Genomic DNA, 16,406 nt, shown 5'->3' with positions numbered 1-16,406 from the left:
CCCATCAAGATATTCCTTTCTTTATTCTCCCCCTCCATTCTGCCCCCAACCCACCTAACCTGATCCCTCATGTTTTTCTCCCCCTCCTCTAGACTCCCAATTTACCCCGGAGATCTCTTCTATTTATCCTTCCCAGGGAAATCCATGCATCCTCTTCTGGCCTTCCTTGTTACCTAGCCTCTCTGGGGCTTTGGATTGTAGCATTGTTATCCTTTACTTTACATCTAATATCCACTTATGGGTGAGTACATACCAAGTTTGTCCTTTTGGGTCTGGGCTACCTCACCCGGGATGATCGTTTCTAGTTACATCCATTTGCCTGCAAATTTCATGATATCATTGTTTTTAACAGTTGAGTAATACTCCATTGTGTACATGTACATTTTCTTTATCCATTTCTTCAGCTGAGGGGGATCTAGGTTCTGGCTATTATGAATAATGCTACTATGAACATAGTTGAGCAAGTGTCCTTGTGGTATGATTTTGAGCATTCTTTGGGTATATGCCCGATTGGTATAGCTGGGTCTTAAGGTAGATTGCTTCCCTGTTTTCTGAGAAACTGCCGTATCAACTTCCAAAGTGGCTGTACAAGTTTGCACTCCCACCAGGAATGGATCGAGTGTTCCCCTTACTCCATATCTTCTCCAACATAAGCTGTCATTAGTGTTTTTGATTTTAGCCATTCTGACAGGTGTAAAATGGTATCTCAGAGTCGTCTTGATTTGCATTTCCCTGATGGCTAAGGATGTTGAACAATTCTTCAAGTGTATTTCAGCCATTTGAGATTTTTCTGTTGATAACTCTCTGTTTAAATCTGTACCCCATTTTCTGATTAGGTTTATTGGGTGTTTTGATGTCTAGTTTCTTGAGTTCTTTATATATTTTGGAGATCAGCCTGCTTTCAGATGTGGGGTCGGTGAATATCTTTTCCCATTCCGTGGGCTACTGTTTTGTCTTATCAAGTGATATAATAGGCACTATTATCATTAACCTTTGTATCTTGTAGAAATATATATATATATATATATATATATATATATATATATTTGTATGTCCTTTTAACTTAGTGCAATCTGATATCTTTGAAAGAATAATGGAACACAGTAAAAATTCACTTTAGTGTAATACTCTATGAGCATGTCTTTTGGTATAGGTTTTCTCTAATTTAGGGAGAAAATCACTATAACTGTACTATAAAAAGCATAATACTTTCTATTAAAGGAACTGAACTAATTATATGTAAATCATATTCTTTCAGTCAGTCTATCTTAAAACAGCCCAATATCTGAGGCTATTTTTTGATGAAGTGTTGGATAGAAGTTCTATAAAACAAATGGGCAGGCACAGACTCAAGAGCTTGTGACAAACAGATGGTGTGTATGCTATGCTGGGATGGAAGGAGAGAGTCACTTTCCTGGATAGATGACTACAAGTGACAGAAAGTGACAACAGGAACATTAGTGGTGTACTTTAGGGGATGCAGTGATGTGCTTTAACACTGAAACAGAACTAAAATAGTTTCCAAATCGTATATCACTTATGAAGAGACAAAATGGTCTGATTTTAATTATTATAAATCATATGTTAATATAGCACATTGGCAATTCTCTACTGGAGGTTCTTTGTAGAAGTATGTCAACATGGATTATTTTCAAAATTAAAATGTATTGATTTATTTTAGTAACTTGGTTTATGTAAGCAAATGTTAGAGGATATTTGGCCAAAATAGTAATTTTTTGGAAACACTGACATTATATTACACATATTAAATAGATAGTTCTGGCCATCTTCTAATGATCCTTGTATTTGTCTTAAAAGACACCACTGTCGTAAAGATGTTTCAGTGCATCCTATCAGGCAGATGTGGAATGAATCAAGGTAACCTAAAAATGGCTCCAAATAACTCTGATGTCAATTTAAGAAGGAATCCAGGGGGCTCTAAATATAATTCTTGAGATGTCTGAGCACTGTCAGGGCTTTGAGAATGGATGGTTGTGTTTGTTTGTCTGTTTCCTTCCCACTCAGGACCTTGTGGACCCCAGGATAGCTCCTGAGCTCACTCAACCTTTAGCTTAGGATGACCTTCTGATCTTTCTGCCTCAGCCTTAGGGGTGCTAGAAGTACAGGCTTTTTACAACCAAGCATGGCTTTATACAAAGATGTCTTAAGTACTAGTCATGCCAAACTAATCAGCTAGAACATAAGTGAATGGGCCATGTTTTCTACTGACAAAATCTGTGTGGGTTAAACTCAGTCTTTCCTAGCCCTTAGGTACTATTCTGTTCTTGAAGTACATCATTAAGTGTTGGTCTGCTAACTAGCATTTTCAGTTCTTTGAAAATACCTGTTGCTTTTGTTTCTTTCCTTTTTGCTCTCATTCTTGGGTGGTAGTTTTGTGCAGAATGTATCTTTTTATTCCCTCCATGTCCTATTAGTTTACTGTGCTCCTCTTTAACTTTCATTATTGCCATGAAATAATCTGCTCTTTTTCAGGCTATTATTCAAATTCTTTCTAAAATCTACTTTCCTACATGATATGAAGGCCACCTTGTCTATGTAGGAATCTAAAATGTATTTCCTGTACACACTTTATGTCCATGATTGAGAACTTCATAATAAAAGACAGGTTAAAATGAGAAAGAAAATACATTTATGAAATAAATTTGACATAACTTGAGAGACTTCATAACTGAAGACACAAGGAGTTCAGTCTGCATTTCCTGTAGTTCTGCTACCAAGTGAAAAACAGAGCCTTCAGTTAGCACATCATCTGGTGGGGGATGTGTGGCAAGACCTGACCGGCTCCTTGTAACTGTCCCCGGTAGTCATTGAAGAGGATGCTCCTTATGTGAAGGTCTGAGGACATGATTCACAACTAGTAAGAAAAACCCTCCTTGGCGTTAGGGCCTGCTTCAGGAGCAGAGGGTCCAACCAAGGTGATCTTTCTGTGCTGTTTTCTACAAAGTTTCCTATTAAGATGATGTGGGGGTCCCCCGAGTACAGCAATCATCAATCAATCTTATTATTTAATTTCTTTGAGACAGAATCTCATGTAGCCAAGGCTGGCTTCTGAGATCTCAGATCCTTTGCTTCCACCATCTGAGTGCTGGGATTAGAAGCAGGTTCATTCTAATGGCCTGGTTGGGTGGTTCTGAGCTGTAAACAGGTATTCTACCAACTGGACAGTATTCCTGGCCCCTAATTAATTAGAAGAATTCAGCAGCAATGAAGTTTGTAGTAGATGACATAGTTTTAGGTTAAAAATCTGGACATTTTAATATAGTCACTTACATATTGTGGACCATCACAAGTATACTTTTACTGAGATGCAGATGATTCACTCTGTTTAAAAAATGATATTGTATTGTTAACAAGTCAATTTAAGTAGTTAATGCGAGGTGACTGGGGAAATGGAGACTCCATTGTGGAATCTGTGTACATGGTAACTGAAGAGGGACAGTCTTGCAGGCTTTCTGGCCCTTGCTCTTTTTTCATCATGTTTTCTTCCCATCAGAAAGCATGACTCTTTGGACGGCTTGTCAGAACAGTAGTTTGTGCTGATGAACCTGACAGTCAAGCCACCCATGTCCAGTGTTGCCTGGAGATTGTTATCCCGGTGAGAAGACTCTTTATCCAGGGCCTCTCCCAGTCACCATCCTCTTCACAGACTCATGATTGGCTTCATCCAAGCAGGCAGTTGGTGAACAGTGTTAAGACCCAAGTACCTTCTTTTGAAGCCTGTTTCAGGTCATAGGATATATTCATAGCAAAGATACAAAACTTAGGAAAATATAATTTATATTACATAATGTTTTAGAAAATCAACACTTCAAAATTTCCTGTTAGAAGCAAACATTTATACAAATGGCTTGATAGAATGAATCAATCCCTTTCCTTACAGAATCCTGACATAGAAAATGGAATTAATGAATGAATTCAGCTTCCTTTCCTGTCCAACAGTTAGCGGAGGTCTCTCAGTACTAACAGTGTAAAATCACCTTAAACAAACAGCTAAGCTAAAATGGGCACACACATCATGGAGACATTTGGTCATGGGGTCCCAAGGGGCAAGAAACCCAGTGCTGAGAGCCGCTCTGTGGGGAGTGATCACAAAACAGAATACATTCCTGCTGGCAACCCTCAGAGGTGACGAGACCAAGGTCCCCATGTCCTCCTGGATGTTCAATGAAGTCTGCTGTGCTGTCTATTTTATATTATCTTACTGTGGGAAGGGGCCTGGCCTCATTCCCATTTGCTTTTCAGTGAAGGAGAAGTGAGTTTGGTCCATCAGGTTAACGGAGAAATAAGCAAGGAGCGGCTCCTTGAACAAGGAGCAGTGCTGAGCTGGGGTTGAATGCAGCAATGAGAAGGTTGCTGGGTGGGCCGGCAAAGGGAGGGTTGGGCAGGGCAGAGAGGATGGGGAGGAAAGACCAACAAGGCGGAGAGGCCTGGGAAAGTGGGGGAGTGTACTGGTGAAGAGGCCTGGGAGGCGCGAGCCAGTAACTGACAACAAGGCAGAGAAACAGGAGCTGGCACAGAGGGTGAGTAGGGCCTGTGGGGGCCTGCGGTGTCCTCCGGGGTCCTGCAGGGGCCTGCGGGGGCCTGCACCATTTACCATCTGATGCCCTTTGCACACTAGGGTGGGAGCAGTGGCCCTGGGCTGCTCCTACCGGTTCTTCCATTCCTTGACCACCTAGGAATGCTGTCTCTCATCCTTGGCTGCCGGATTGGGATTTTTTTGTGTCCAGAACAGAGTGTGATCAGGACTTCTAAAGTTATTTTACCTCATTCACTTGTAAGGATGTCTGGTGGAAACTCACATGTTGTTCTTTCAAGTTGTTAATGGTTTCTTTTGAACTGGTGGTTCTTTTTTTTTTTTTTAATTTGATAAAAATTTTTTAAAAGATGTTCCCATTGAACTGCATATTGAATAGCTTCTTTGAGAAAGGTTGGAAGATTTCTATTTCCCTATTTACTCCAAATCCTCAAAAATGAAAGCAGCTAATCCCATATCTCCATCTTCAGAGAAAGTGGTGCCCAGTCCTTCTTTGATCCAGGTCTCTCCAGCTACCATCAGACCCAGCACACAACCGTCTCCTGATGTCCACACCAGAGCATTTGGCCATTGCTTTCTTGACATTCTCCTTCAGGAGAATGAGCTGGCCAGGTAGCTTCCTGTTCCACTGAAAACTTCATGGTCCACCGTCTATGTCTCTTGGCCTCCTGACCCACATAGAATAATCTTGCTAATGCTCATTACTCTTGTTAATCCCTTGTGGCTTCTTGGACCTAATGAAGAAACAGAATTTAAGCCATGACGTGCAAATGTAAGAGTTGAGAAAAACAGATGGCTAATCTCAAAGCACACTTAGCAATTTGTAGTTTTAACTGTTTATATAAGGCTAGTCCATTTTATCTTGAATATAGACTACTCTTCATTGTATTATTGAGTTTTAGGACTTATTTGTGAACCACATCAGGATAACTCTCAGAAGTGTCAAAGACGTGACAACATGGAGACATAACTGAGTTGATGGGTGGCCCACAGAGGCTGGCTGGCTCCTCTACTCTCTATTGCACAATCTCTATACAGCCTTCTTTCTGTTCCCCATTGACTAAAAAGGCCTCCTTATACTGGCTGCTTCTAAGACGCTAATGATACTATTTCTAAGTATCCGGACTCAATCCTCAGCTTTGTCCCTACACAGAATACCTAGACACACGCCAAATGGTTCTCTTTCCCAGGGGATTCATTCACCCATTTTAGACCATTTTCTTTGTATACTTGGCTGCTGAGTGTAATTGGAGCTCTGAGGATGGAGTAGGATGACAATTTTCTTTAACGTGTTTGTGAATGTGTATTTGCGGGCATGTGCATATGCCATGGTGAGTATGTGAAGGTCAGAGGACAACTTGCAGGAAGCAGTTCTCCTTTCTACCATAGGAGGTTCCAGGAATATGCCTCAGGTCATCAGTCTTAGTAGCAAGCACCTTTATCTACTGAGCTGTCTTACTGGCCCCAGCAGGATAATTTTAAAAAGATCTTTTACATTAAAATAAAATAAAAATGGTATTTCTTTACCCATCCTTTTCCTAGTCATATGAGGCTTAAGCTGATTTAGAATATTCACTGCTAAAACTCTAGACTCTGGAGTTCACAGAAAATGGAAAAGAGGAAAATGGATGACTAAGGAAAAACAGATTGAGCAGCTGGAATATGTGAAGTAGTTGAAGATTGTGTATTCATAGTAGGCAGAAATATAGTGAGTTGGTTTGTTGTTGCTATAATCATATGGATATGCCTGGTAGCAAAACAGAATGTCTGCAAGCATATTCTGTGCATCTGAGCCCTAATGTCATGGTATTCTGGAGTCTAATTTCTGCACATAGTGACAATAAGAAAACATGCAGGATAGCATTCATTCACTTATAAACAAGGCCTTGCTACATCTCCCTGGCTGTCTTGAATTTGTAGCCTCCTGCCTCAGTCTATCATGTGTTAGAATTACAAGTGTGTGTCACCACACACAGCTAGTTCACCATTTTAAAATTAATATTAAGGTATTTTTATTGGCTTTTTTATACAATATATTTTGACTGAATTATTTCCACTCCCCCAACTCCCCCAGTTCCTGCTCACCTCTCTACCCATTCAATTTTATATTCTTTCAGAAAAAATAATTAAACAAATAGATGAAAAAAAACAAAAAGAACAAAGAATACTAAATGAAACGAAACAAAAAGCATATGCGCTGGGCGGTGGTGGCGCATGCCTCTAATCCCAGCACTCGGGAGGCAGAGCCAGGTGGATCTTTGTGAGTTCGAGGCCAGCCTGGTCTACAGAGCAAGATCCAGGAAAGGCGCAAAGCTATACAGAGAAACCCTGTCTCGAAAAACCAAAAAAAAAAAAAAAAAGCATATGCAAAATATCATGGAGTCCACTTGTGTGGACCAAGTACTCCTGAGCGTGGGGTCTGCCCTGCAGTGTGGTTGATATGCTCAGCAACACTCCTTCAGAGAAAACTGATATCTTTTTTCTCTCCCAGCAGGCATCAAATTCCAAATAGCTTCTTGGTTAGGTGTGAGGCTTTGTGCCCATTGCCTTTTCTCTGGGCTGGTATTGTGTCTAGCTTGAATATGTTTAGGTGTAGGAGATGTCACAGTCCCTGTGCATTGATATGTACGTCAGCCCTCCTTTTTAGAAGATGCTGTGTCTTTGGAGTCATACACCGCCTCTGGCTCTATTAATCTTCCCACTTCTCTTCTGCATAGCTTCTCGTGATGTTTAGGCAGTAGTGCATAGGACTTCTTTGGCCAATAAATCAACATGATGAACCCATTTTTAGTATTGTAGGTTCTAATTGGTAGTATAAGATGTCTAGTTAGGGCATTGTCTTCCTGTTACATGGTAATTTACATTTAAATTCCTTTTATATATTATACCCTAGCTCTTATTCTCAGTTACAATACTGTGGAACTAAATGAAGTTCAAATGGATGGGAATATGCAGACTGTTTATTTAGAGCTTTCTAAATATGGGACTTTGTCACTGTTACTTACATTGGGGAGAGACCGCACATATGGGGGATGAACAGTTTTCTGGTGACATAATGGGAAGGCTCAAACGATGCTCTGGTGAAGGGGAATTAAGTAGGTATGGAACATCCCATGTTATGGCTTTACAAGGAGCTTGTTGGTTTTTCTCTGCTAGCTTCTGAGTTGGAACTGGGGACAGTGGCAGGTAAGAAGGTGCAGTCATTGACACAGTTATCCCTGTTTTAAGTTGATTAATGAAGTTCATGTTTGAATTTGCAGATTGATGGATATGGGGTTCTGGACCAAAGTTCCATTTTCATGGATGGTCTATATATTTGGTCTTTCACTGTTCATAAAAACTCATCCATATAATAGAAAACTGATACCTGAAGAAGTTAACCATTGCTTTCTCAACATAAAATTTGTTGATTAAAAACCTAGTTAATATAATTTAGATAATTAATGTTTATTAAGTGTTTATGCTATGATGAGTCTATGTATATTATTTATTTTTGCTATATCTACATTGTGTGTGTGTGTGTGTGTAGTACATATGCCATGATGTGCCTGTGGACGTCAGAGGACAATTTGAAGGAATTTGTTCTCTCATTCTACCACATTCATCCCTGGGACCGAAATCAAGTCATCAGGGTTGGCAACAAGTATCTTCTTCCCCTGAGCCATCTTGCCAGCCCTATGCATGCTCTTTCAATCCTTGTAGTAGGATGATAAGGCATTATCACTTCATCATTTTCAATTTCAAGAGGAAAAGGCCAGCACTCCAAATACTTGAGCTATCTTCTCCAAGATCTCATTGCTAGTGATGGGTCCAGCCAGGAATTTAATCCTACATGTAGCAGAATTACAAGCTACAGTCTTTGATACATCATTAAGTGGCTTAATCCTCTATTTTCTTCACAGTATCATCCTGTCTTATAATATGTCTACCGGCACTTACATTTTTCTCTATTTTCTGGATACTCAGAGGATATTTGTGTAAATATAGATAACTAAAAATCTTTCCACATGAACTGAAGAGATTTGGCCTTTTTTCGTAGGCTTGAAAAACGTTGGAATTATATAACTACAAACCAGGGAAACAGATAAGAGGTCTGGTGATTAAATTATTAAAAGTTAGAAATGAGAAAGCAGTGATGTACAGGTGACAAGATGAATGGAGACCGAAAAGGATACAGCCAAAAGAATATGGAGTTCATGGAGCTTTGCCATCAAAACACTTGTGATGCTGGTTAGTAAACAATTTTTAGACAACAGACAACGAGTTTTCCATCCTTGTGCCAAATATAACTTTAGTAATCCTTTCTTGAAAACATTCTGTCCTTGGTTCTGATTGTTGTGCCTCTATTTATGCTTGTGACAAATTCTTTGAGAGACTGAAAGAGCTGAGTGTCTTTGCCATGTACTTGTACCAGTCAAAGTTAACTGTACATGAATCATCTTTCTTAAGTGTCTCTTTCTCCATGCAACTCAATTTGTACTAGCAGGGACTATGCCTCAGCCTAGAAATAACAGGAGTGTGTGTGTGTGTGTGTGTGTGTGTGTGTGTGTGTGTGTGTGTGTGTGTGTGCGCGCGCGCACTCACGCATGCACAAGGGGTCCAGATATGTCAGAAACCAATTTTTTTCTTTGTTCCTCTATCTCTGGAGAACATAGATGCTTATGGTCTGTGCTTGTCTTAAACTATCACTGTGGGATGTTGGAAGCATTGGTGTAGTAAGAGCCCCAAATGCCTCTTTGTAGATCTGTTAGAATAAGTGAATTTCTTCATAGATACATACTCTACAACAGCAACCTTTATTTGGAATATGTCTCCTCCCCAGATTCCATCAAAAAGAGAAAAATTATAAACCTAATTATGACTAAATGGTGCTGAGTACAGGTAGTCCCTGCTCTAAAACAGCACAGGGCTGCATGGTTACAAGCACTACTTCTCTTCAGTTGATAATTTTCATGGATTTGGTCAAGGTTCAGTCGCTCTGCAGTCAATCTGAGTCAACTAAAATGAATCCATTCTGTGTAAAGAATATCATCGCAACAGTTTTTAAGCTAAATGTTCAAGTCTTTCCACATTAAAACCAGCAGGCACATAAAGATTCTCTCTTGCGTTCACTTCTTGTACTGTCATTGTCTTGCTCTTTCCATTTTGTATCTCTTTGAGTTCTGGAAAGCATGCTGTATCGTCACTTTCCTCCCTATTCATTAAACTATGTGTTTCTTGCTATCTGAATTATATACATTTTGGCTAAGGATATGTGTTAATGCTCTCTATGACCTATCATCAGATGAAATGGACACCACATACATACATGTGAACTTCTGGAACCTCTTCAGGCTTTTGGCTCCTACTTGAAATTCCTTTCTATTGCTCTCCCAGGCCCAATTTGTTTGTTTGGTTTTTTTTTTTTTTTTTTGATAATTTCTCTTAGTCATTGTCAAAGCTAATTTTCTTGGCATTATTTTTCAAAACTCATTGTTTGTTTTCATCTGATTAGGAAATCTGCAATTCCTGACCCTGTTTCCACTTTACAGGTTTCTTACAAAGGCTAGAAACCAATACTGAATCATTTTTAGCAAAAACTCAAATATAGATTTCCCATGTTCATCTCTTCTCCACATGCCAGTTTATCCTCACACAGACCTGACTAAGGATCTGGCCAGTGTTCTCTCCTCTCACCACGTTGTCAGAATCATCAGTCATTCTAAATGCCTTCCCCATGCTATCTACCACACCCATTTTCCCACCACAGTTTGCTGTCTCTCCAACATCTTTTGCTTCCTAAATTTATGCCTACCTGCTTGCTTTGGAAACTTTCTCCATCACTTAATAAATATCCTACTGGCTGTTAGGTCTGTATAACTATCTTCTCATTAATATGTTCCTGTGAAAGATTAAATGATTACATGGAGATCTTGTGTATTTTTGTATTTGAAATATTGATCATATTATATGTAGTGAACACATATTTTTGAATGTAAGTTTAGAAATAGACATAGCAAACAGCAATATGATGCTTGAGTCTTCTCGAACAACATTATCAAGTTACTTCATTGAAGATATAGCTTCATGAGGCTACTGAAATTCAAAGGTAGATAACATACCCACAGACTTTAACTTTTAAAGTTTGATATGTTCATTGTTTATGGTATTGGATAACATGGATTTTTAAAATAAGCTCCTAAGAGAGTTTTTTTATTTAATTAGCTATTGTATGGAATAAAAATTTATCCAATAAATGAAAAACTATAGCGTAAATCTCTATGATCATCACTATTTTAACCTGAAACTTTAGAGCTCTTACCTTACAAGGCTCAATGATGCTTTCCAAGAAATATCTCTGAGCATCTCATATTTATTCAGTACTACCAGAATTCAAAAAGAAATGAGAGACATAATTTCTGCATTCTAAGATGCAGCAGAAAATGCTGATGATTAGACAATTTGACTTCTGAATTATCGAAATGTAGGTGGGCATTTTGAAAAGATCCAAGGAGTGGTAATAAAACATTTGAGGCTGTTTTCCTCTTCATCCTCTTTCTTCTGTTCCATCTAGACTCTCACCCAACAAGAGGAAGAGGAGCTGTCAAAATGGCACACAATGATGGGAACTACTTCTGATCCCCCTGTGCTTCCCCCAGGTATGGTGATGACATGTGTTTGCTGGATCCTTTGACCTATGCACTTTCCATTATCCTCTTTCCATTTCTATTTTGTTTGCATCTGCTTGATATTCTAAGTGCTTTCAGATTTATTAATTTCTTTGAATTCTATAATGCAATGCCAGACATGAACCAATATCCTTCCCTTCTGGGCCAAGATAATTCTGCCAAATCATTTCATTCATTGTTTACTGGCTCCTTGTGGCATGACAGCAAACTGTATCAGCATGACAACATTTATAGCTAAAATAATTTAAATTAGTAGCAGATATTATGCCATAAGATGCTGTATAAAATTATATCAGTGCCATGCAAATATGTAGTGTACAATTTATTTCTTTGCCTCCTAATTTGAAGATTTTGTAGAAAATGACTCTAAGGTGCTTCTGGCATAATTTCTTTGTAATAAATCCCCAATGTTCCTTATTACTTTTGATTTTCTTATTCTCCAGACGGCAAACTTGCACTCTATTTTCTTGTTGTTTTACTAAGCATAGATTTCTTACTTGGTGCTATTATTTATATTATTTATATCTTTGTATTGTTTTGCAGCAAATGAAAACTATTTCTCCTAACTGACAATTTAAGAACTTAGAAAATTAGTAAGAAGCTTATTTTCCACTAATATTTAATGTTTCTCCATAGCTATGTTATTGAGTGGAGTGTGTGTGTGTGTGTGTGTGTGTGTGTGTGTGTGTGTGTGTGTTACTGTGTTATTGTATGTGTAGATGCTATGTGTGTACTGTATATAATTGCATGAGGGGATATATGTGGAAACACAGTTAGTCACTCTCTACCTTATGTGTTTGAGACAGTGTCTCTCAATGAACCTGAAGCTACTTGATTTGGCTAGGCTAGCTGGTCAGTTCCTTGTCCACTTTTAGTTTTTGAGACATCACCTCTCCCTCTTGTCAGTGAGAGTCCAGATGGAGCAGAAGAAAGAGGATTAAGAGGAAAACAAGCTCAAATGTTTTATTACCATTCCTTGGGCCTTTTCAAAATGCCCACCTACATTTCAATAATTCAGAAGTCAAATTCCCAAATCATCAATGAACTTGAAGCCCAATCAGGGCTAGGCTGGCTGGCTGCTGAACTTCAGGGACTTGGTATTGTCTGAGCCCGGAAGTCTGGGTTTACAGGTTGCACCGCCACACCCAGATTTTACTTCTGTTCCTAGGACACAAACTTAGATCCCTCTGCAGCTGTCATTTCATTGACTGAGCTTTCTTTCCAGCTCCCTCCCCAGAGTCTCTCACTGAGACTGGAGTCATGGATTTCACTTGGCTGGCTGACCACTGAGCCCCGGGAATTCTCCTGTCTTCCTTCTTCCCCAAGACTAGGGTCCCCCATATGTACACCACACCCATTTTGGGGTTGCTAGGGATTCAAATTCAGGTTCTCATTGTTGAGCAACAGGGAACTGATTGACTGAGCCATCCCTCCAGTTCTTGTCAGAAGATTTTAATTTCTATTTTGGATTTGAACAGATCACTTAGTACACAGAGTACACAATTCATAGGAAAATATACTAAATGTTGATATAGTTGTACACCCAAACAATTAAAAAAGAACCTGAATATTCATATTTGAAATACTTCCACAACTGTCATTTATGAAAGCTTTACTTTTTGCCTCATGTCATAATGATGAGGAACCTCCAGTGACTTTCTTTACAAAAGAATATATATAGGAAAGCATACCTTTCTATCAATCCAAAACACCCAAAGTGATTGCTGTTGAATTCTGGGCTAGTCAAGAGACTGGGAAGCTGTTGAGGTGCCCCACTGTTTAGAATGAGGCCTGCAATAAGAAACCTCAGCATTTATTAAATTTTTCTCCACTATCCGCTTGTAGCTGCAGTTAGGAGGAAATAGGGCTGTACTGTCTGACTTTACCCTTGTTTTCATTTTCCTACTAGGTTCAGTCTCATGTTTTCTTTCCCTAAGGACCACTCACTCGGCTCTGGCAAGGAACCAGAGGATAAAACTGAGCAATAGGTTGGGGGGGGGGATAGTATGGAGTGTTACCTGTTTCTAATTTAGCTCTCAGGGCTCCACAGCCAGGAAAGACCCTGTGACCTTCTGCAGAGGGCAAGTTTAGGGGGAGTTAGTCTCTCTACATTTATTAGATTTTAATTTTGGAACTCACATGAGATGGAATTCTTTCTTATTTAGTAACATGTGCTTTGTATTACTCTAGTAGTCTACAATTTGAAGAAGATCATTCAGGTAATCTTGATGCATAAAAACCTGATACACCCTGGAGATGCTTGGCCAATGGCTAGGTATCCTTTTGCAAAATTAGGAAAATCAGGCCTCAGTAACAATTCTCTGTAGAATAACAGAAGCTGAGTCATTAGGAAAATAGAGGATTACTAGGGGGTTATCCAATCTATAAATCCTACAAGGCCTATAAAAAGGACCAGCACAGTGAAATGTGATACCTCCATAGAACAAACAGACTCAAATTTCTAAATTGATATTAAATACTGACTTGTTTTTGTTGTTCTTGTTGTTTAGCTAAAAGACTCTTACTAATCTTCTGTTTCCTTGGTACCACATTAATCACTGAAAAGGAGTTGTCAATATTTGTTTTTTTTTAAATATACCCCAAAAAAAGATGGAGGAAAGTCATGCACATGTGGGCATTTTTAGGGAAAGTAACGAAGAGAGGAAGGGGAGGGGAGGAAGGGGAGAGGAAGAAAGGGAATGGAAGTGAGGATACACAAGGAAGAGAGAGGGAGTGGGAGAGAGGGAAAGCAGGCGAGAGAAGGGGAGATTGAAAATTCAATATTAAAATGTAAGTGGAAAAATACATTGATACCTTCCTTAAGTGACCTTAGTAATTTCTGTAGAAAAATTCTGATGAAAGGAGTCCCATTAGCAATGTATGTCTGCTGTGCAGAAGGCCTTGATCTTAGTCTACACACTGACCCCTGCAGAGAATATCCTGCTGTCTAAGTCACTTAAACTCCCTTCTGGGAGGTCAGTCATGTCTGCTTTCTTCATACACAATCAAACTAAGCTCTGCCAACCTTCTGGGACTTCTGTTTCTTTGCAGTGTGGTCCCTGGGCACACATAGCACCCTCCTACCATGTGCCATCTCTGCAACTTGGTGTACCCATAGTGTCTTAGATTTCTTAGGTGCCTGCTGGCTTGAGGCTCCCAGGGGTGGGTACGGCTGGAGTCCTCATGCTATGCCCCAATGCTGCAGGAGAACACCATGGACCAATCCCCTGAGCTCTGTATACGTTCCCAGTTGCTGCGGCATCCTTCTTGGGCTCACCCCCATCTTCTGTCTCCAGATGTTGCAGACAACTTTTAACCTGCTGTAGCTTGACTATGAAAGGTCCTTTGTTGGCATCTGTGTTTGAACACTTACTCCCCCAGCTGGTAGGAGGTTTAGGAAGGATGTAAGGGGCTTTTGGAAGTGGAATCCTCCGGAGAAAGAGGGTCATTGGGAGCAGGACTTAAAGTTTTACAGCCTGGCCTACTTCCTGCCTGCTGTCTACATCCTGATTGCAACAGAAACAGAACGGTTGCCTCATGTTTTTACAGCCATACTTTTCCCACCTTCTTAAGGTATGAGCTAAAATATGTCCCCCCCTTAAGGTTTTTGGTTTGTTTGGTTGGTTTTGGCTTTTGACAGGTGCTTTTCACAGCAATAAGAAAAGTAACTAATATATGGCACCATAAAAATAACCTTTCATTGCTGTTACTCTTCAGGACACTCTGTTGATTAGAGACCAAAGAGATTTCAGACTATTACTGCCTTTTTTTTTTCCCCCAGCGCAAGCCCTGAGATGAACCACTACACAATCTTTTCCTGAGAGCAGATGCAAACTGCCATTTCCACATACTCATTTGATGGACTGTTTTTACAAGCATGCTCTCACCAGAGTGAAAGAGAAGCTTGATGATCCAGGAATCTAACAATACCTCCTTAAAAGACTAGCTCCTTACTGGGATGTTGATATTACTGGCAGTGGCACTAGTAATGTGATGAGTTTGAGGTTTCATATAAAAAATTACATCATAATAGCTGTGAATTTGTTTTAGTGTCTGGTAGGAAACACATTAGGAGATGCTAATTTGTGTATGTGGGTTCAATAAGTGCTACTGGCAGGCTGTGAGCACAGGAGAATTGATGTAAGCTATGTACCAATGACCAGACTTGAAACACGGAGAGAAGGCTTTGCTTTGGTGAAAGACCTTGAGCTTGAATTTAAAAGTGAGGCTAACCATTAGAGGAATTTGCATGATGACCAGATGGCATTTTCTCTACCTCAATCCCCAAATGCAACCCATAACAATTGGAGAATATTTAATTACAATTTCTTCATTATATCTTTCACATTGTATTTGCTGACAATTAGTTATATGTTGATTAAAGTGGAATCTTAGAATAAATTGAATCCCAAAAATGTTTATTATGTTCAGGCTTAGAGTTAATCAAAGGTTTATCTGTTTTTAAAGGACAATTTGGAATTTTTTCTCTTTTGTAAAATGTCTCATCTTTCTTATAAGATAATTCTATGTAGACACACATATAACTGAAAAGATTAAAATAAATTCAATTTATAAAGCATGCTGCAGTCACTGTGCTTTATCATGTGTCATAGTCACCTGAACCTATACTAAACTTGTATAGATCACATAGGGTTTATGTAAGGGAGAAAATGATTTTGCAAAGAGAAAGTATCTATCTTTTCATGAAGACAGCCGGATAATAACATGTATAAGCTATTCTTAATGACAATGCAATGCCTAGTTTGAGCTTATGTTTGATAACCAATGGTTTCTATGCTTGGTTTACTGGGTCAAGAACAGTGTATGCCCTCTAGTTTGAAAAATTAGATGAAGGTTTGTGATTTCCAGAATGCTAACCCTACCCCAAATAGTCAGCATCTCTATATACACCTTATCTTTCTTCCCATTTACTTCCTCATTATGGATAGTTCCCTGTATTGAAAGGGTCATTTGAAATAGTTTCACTGTTTTCTTAAAGAAATTTTGTATTACAAATTATTTTCTCTCCTTGAAAAAGATTCAGATAAGATGTCTGCACATAGTGTGAAAATATGGCTTTAATATTCTGGCCCTGTCCTTTCCTAATCTCTAGTATATTTTGCTATATATTGACTTAATTTTTTAAATTTTATTATAAATTCTATAAGAAAAGACATTTCATG

At 39.1% G+C, this 16,406-nt stretch overlaps 1 protein-coding gene across 1 annotated transcript in view; it reads left to right on the top strand.

Annotated features, from left to right (window-relative positions):
* The first annotated feature begins 4,507 nt into the window (after nt 1-4,507).
* Ccdc178 (coiled-coil domain containing 178) overlaps nt 4,508-16,406 on the top strand; it is a 347,767-nt gene continuing 335,868 nt past the window's right edge. The window contains exons 1-2 of the mRNA XM_028887739.2: nt 4,508-4,541; nt 11,109-11,193. The gene's annotated coding sequence lies outside the window, so the exon portion shown is untranslated. The remainder of the gene's footprint in view (nt 4,542-11,108; nt 11,194-16,406) is intronic.

The sequence above is a fragment of the Peromyscus leucopus genome, chromosome 19 (genome assembly GCF_004664715.2).
Source record: "Peromyscus leucopus breed LL Stock chromosome 19, UCI_PerLeu_2.1, whole genome shotgun sequence".
In the NCBI taxonomy this organism is placed as follows: Eukaryota; Metazoa; Chordata; class Mammalia; order Rodentia; family Cricetidae; genus Peromyscus; species Peromyscus leucopus.
This window is presented reverse-complemented; position numbering and strand designations above follow the sequence as displayed.